The 5,000-nt window shown below is 53.1% G+C and overlaps 1 pseudogene; it reads left to right on the top strand.

Moving 5' to 3' along the window:
* The first annotated feature begins 4,723 nt into the window (after nucleotides 1-4,723).
* LOC137430846 (glutamate receptor ionotropic, NMDA 2A-like) overlaps nucleotides 4,724-5,000 on the top strand; it is a 566,227-nt pseudogene continuing 565,950 nt past the window's right edge.

Genomic DNA, 5,000 nt, shown 5'->3' with positions numbered 1-5,000 from the left:
CCTCAACCGTGGTCCGAAAGCAAGATTTCCACTGGCCACAATGGCCGGTCCCCAGCAGAGGTGCCAGGCCCCAAAACGTGGGGTCCATAAAGTGGTGCTTGGCCACAAAACCGTGTGGTCCATAAAGTGGTGCTCGGCCACAAAAACATGTGGTCCATAGGTGTTGTACCAGTGCAGGCCAGAGGCAGCGGAGGTGCAGGCACACAACTGTGGACACCTGCGCACTCCCCCTGGGCCCAAAATAAACAAATCCGTGAGTGCGGGAAGGAGGACAAGCAAGCAGCGGGGCAAGATCGCAAGAGTACACATCAAAAACAACGTAATGCAGAGTGAGGTGCGCCGGAGAGCGAGCCGAAAAAGCTCGTCCATACCGTACGTTCCCCCCCTGACACCTAACCTACCCTTGCCCCTACCCCGTATTTACACAATTTACAAATCCGTCGCTAACGTCCTGTCTTCCCCATATCTCCCCTAATCCAAATTCATCATCAATCCCTCTAAACCAAATTTGCCATCAATCCCAATTCCTCATCAATCCCTCCTAAGGAGGAAGAGATGGAATCACAAGCACAATGTCACCCCTACGTCATGATGCATCTTACATGCCAGACATTTGCAAAAAACTGTGGTGTGGAGTCCTGTCACCTTGGTGAGTGGATGCGGTTGGTGCGAAGAGACTTTCAATCCTATCTACCTTCTAAATGACTTTAACACACTTTACACTACCCGGGGTCTTTCCCTGCCAAACCATTGGCCATTTTTACTCTATGTGGTTCTAAGAACTGAACTCCCATTGAACATACCGTGGTGCTCACCAATTTGGGGTCTCACTCCCCCGATTCTACTCCCTGTGCCCTCGCACAATTTCAGGGCTGGGTCGTGTGGCTCTCCCAGCAGGTCCGCTCACCTGCACACCGCCGCTACTGCAGTTTCCTCCCGAACTTACCTGCTCCTCACCCTAACCTACCTGGGGAAGGCCCTCTGGCTCCCTTACCCCACTACCGCCCTCTCTGGCGTCGGGCTACCCAGGTCCGTCCTCTGGATCCTCGGGCCCCATTGAACTACAACTGGCTCCCAGAGCCTACCTACGGCCTCACCTGGCCGACAGACTAACAGTGGCGGAGTGCCCATTTAACCATACGTACTAACAGGCCACACGCCCAGCCAATTTCACTCCACTAATGCACCCCTCAAGCAGTACTCTGCTACTCTCGCACCACAGATGCCAATATCCAACCACAATTTACCTACTCCCTCTACCTACTTTTAAACTACCCTCCCCGGGTATTCGTGAAGGGGGTCCATCCTTCCCCCACTCACCATTTCGCACCATACACTCCACTCCACGTATTCCACACTACTCACTCCACACCATCCATTCCATACTCCATTCATTCCAGACCAAATATTCCATGCAACCATTCTCCATACACCTGTATTGCACTTGCACACCTTGCAAGCCATTCACTCAATACAATGCCATTCATCATGCTCACCACAAAGAACTTCCATACCAATTTCTTGTCTCATCACTCTCACTACAACCACACTGCATCATCTAATCTAACTACTCCCTTCTGAAACTCGTGCTCCCCATCTTCGCTTATGCGAAGCACTCCCTCGTCGTTATCATCCATCTAACCTATTCTACGTCCCTACTACAGGTATCAATGTCACTACTTAAATCTAAAGTTACCTATGGTCATCTATTTCCCTATACATTATAATCTAACCCTCCCGGGCTAGTTTACACAGCCAATCCCCATAAAACTATAGCTCATGTGCCCCAATGTGAGGCGAATGGTAAACCTACCATTCGCCATCACTATCACTGCTACCATCAATCGTCCACTATGCTACGAGCCTCGGTGCGGGAAATACATTCTCATAGCTCGACTTGGAAAAGCCGGCTATCTGTGCGGATGGTCTGTCTCCTGTTGGTTGGGTCCGTCCGGCATCGATTCTGGGGAGGAGGTTTTGTCTGGCCAAGGCTCCAAGCACCATCCCTACGCAGGGCCTTGCGCTCCCAAGCGCGATGGCCCAGCCTTGCCCGGCCGGAACGCCACCACCACAAGGGGGCGCTGCTCTGACCCCTCCTCCTTCCCCTCGAACCGGGCCGGTCGCCTCACCTGGCAAAGCGCGGAATCGTCCGTACAGGGCGGAGCCCGGCCCGAATCGTACATGGCGCTCCGAGCAGGAGCGACGCGACACCGATCCCGGCCGGTCCCCGCAGCACACAAAGCCCGTCACGGACCGAGAGCTCGCGTCGGCTAAACGTCGGCCTAACCGCTGCCCCGGTCAACGTCGATGCTTGACTTGCATGCTCACACGCATACGTGACCCCTTTTACACTCACATTCGCACAGCAAGTCGTCCTCTCACCTTCCATACACTTCATGCATTCCAGGCATTCCATTATTGCACTTTCTCCTCGTGCATTCTCTTTCGCTCCACTCTCCGGTACACACCACTCGCTGCTCGCACACTCCATAACACACCTCTCTCGTGCACCGTCTTGCGCACTCTCCCTTGGTACGTACTCCGTACCACTCATGGGGGTGCACTCTTGCATCCACCCATTCAGCGCACACCTACTCACGGGTGTGCAATCCCTTGTCGCACACCCGATCACGCGCTCCACCACCAACTCAGGTGTGCATTCTCGCACACTCGCTACAACCAACTCACTCTCTGTATCACATTCATCACACATACACTCCGATGTGCATTCATCCTCACTTTCACACTCTGTAACACACTCGCGCCTCGACGCCATTCGCACACGCACGCCATTGCCATTCACACAGCGCACCACGGACCTCCTACGAGCGCCCAGGTTACGCCTGCATCCCAAGCGCGCGAAAAACCCTCCCACGCCAAACACTCTCCTGCAAAATCTTTTTGCACCATATATCGCCCGGCTCACCTTCGGGATTCTTATTCTTCGCCGCTCGAACACCTGCAAACTTTCCATTTGGTTAATAAGCATGGCATCATGATGCGAGCACGGACCTTGTACATTTTCCATCTTTTCCTCCCGCGAGTGCTCTTCTAAGTCCGTCTCTTCCGCCCCAATTTCCACTATTGCTTCGGTTTTGATTTCTTTTTCCAGCCCAATGACCGCCGACGCGCTCAAAATTTTTTCTTTTAATTCTGCGGCCGTTGGCTTTTCCATACCCCGGGTCGCGATTTCTATACCCGTCCACGTGACTTCGCTTTGCTCACCTTCGCTCACCCCGCGCTTCTCAAGCCACGTTACCTCGTCGCGTACAAATGCGACCTCCTCGCCCAACCTGCGGTTAACCTCCCTCTCCAATTATTTTGCCTCATACGTGGCTTTGTCCCTCGCCAACCCCTCATTAATTTCTTTGGCTTGGCCATTTACGTCCTCCAATTCGCCCCCTAATTTGCCCTCTAATCCTACCAATTTGACCTCTAGGCCCCCAATTTGGCTTCCCAATTGCTCCCCCATTCTGTTTTCCATTCCTTCACTGTTAGCCCTCATTTCTCCCATCTCTTTCCTCAATCCCTCACTGTTAGCCCTCATTTCTCCCATCTCTTTCCTCAATCCCCCAATTTCGCTTCCCAAATCATTTTTTAATCCCTCATTCCCCATTTGTATGGCTGCATGAATCTGCGCCATGAGGTCCTGCACATTCATCCCCCCGATTTGTGCAGCGGGCGTGGCCCTCGTTACCACGTGCGAGGCACCGCCATTTTATGTGCCTGCAACCCCCACTGTTACACCCTCTTCAACCTCCTCTTCCATTACTCCCACTGCCTCCCTGGGGTCCTGGGTTGCCGATAACTCCTCCTCTACCTCCTCATTTTCCCCCACCGGCATCCGATCGCCTTGACTATCCATGGCACGATTTTAATTTGGATGTTAATACTACATTTTGGTCGCTCGAAATTTTGACCAAATTTTTCCAGATGGATTAAAATTTGGTTCGGGTGCCAAATCCCACTCCTGACACCAATTGTTGCGGATCCGGGGGTCGGCGCTCCCCTTACCAAGGGGGGTTAATCCCCTTGTCTTTTACACTGGCCGATCCTCCGTTCCTGGAAATTATGACGTCACTTCCGGCCGGTACGAGCCAGTGACATTGGTCAATGCAGTCCCAAATACCTGCTTACTAGCACCGACCCTAAGCGAGGAGATAACTTCCACCCGAGCTGGAGCGTTAATGGAACGCCGAGCGAAGCGAGCTGCGACTCGGGCCGTTAGCAAAAAGACTAACCCGATTCTGAGCGGTTCTAATCGTGCCACCGGTACTCAATGGGGAAATCACGAAGACGATCGGACGAGAGGAAACCAAAAGGTAAAGGAAGAATAAATATGTTTTATTAATGAAACTAAAAGAGGGAAACGAAAGAAGGGCATATACAAGAGGAGCAAAAGGACACAGGACAAGCTTATACACTCTTAATTATCACAAACGGACTTACACGAAAGGGTAGTGGTAGGAAGGAAGAGAAGGTCCAGGCAGATATCAGGGAAGGAAGGTCCGGGCAGATGGCAGGGAAGGAAGGTCCGGCTCCGAGTTCACGCTCCACTCCGGTTCACGCTCCACTCCGGTTCACGCTTTGGTTCGCGGCGAAACCCGGCAGGCAGTGCGGTTCGTATAGTATTGCCGCGGTAACGGACTGACTCTCCCACTCGACTCGTCTCTTTGTTCGACTTGCCTCTCTCTCTCTGCCTTGGTGTTCGACTCCTTCTCTCTTCTTGGCTCATCTCTGCCTCGTCTCCCACTCATCTGTTGAAGTCATCTGCGGCGGCGCTTATGTCACGCGCCTTGCAAATCAACCCGCGCGTGCTTTGCTCCGCCTACCGGTGAACACGCCTCGGCCCTGACTGGTCACGGGGTTCACCGGCACCTCTCAGACACGCTCAGACAACTCCTCCCCCTTTTTCTCCAGTTTGACCGCGTGGTTAATGGCGTTTGGAGCCAGAGCTGCGGCTGGCAGAGACGCGCAATACACTTTGGAGGGAGGCTACG

The sequence above is a fragment of the Myxine glutinosa genome, chromosome 1 (genome assembly GCF_964187855.1).
Source record: "Myxine glutinosa chromosome 1, kmMyxGlut1.1, whole genome shotgun sequence".
NCBI classification, from domain to species: domain Eukaryota; kingdom Metazoa; phylum Chordata; class Myxini; order Myxiniformes; family Myxinidae; genus Myxine; species Myxine glutinosa.
The sequence above is the reverse complement of the archived record's forward strand: the minus strand, read 5'-3'. Positions and strand labels throughout refer to the sequence as shown.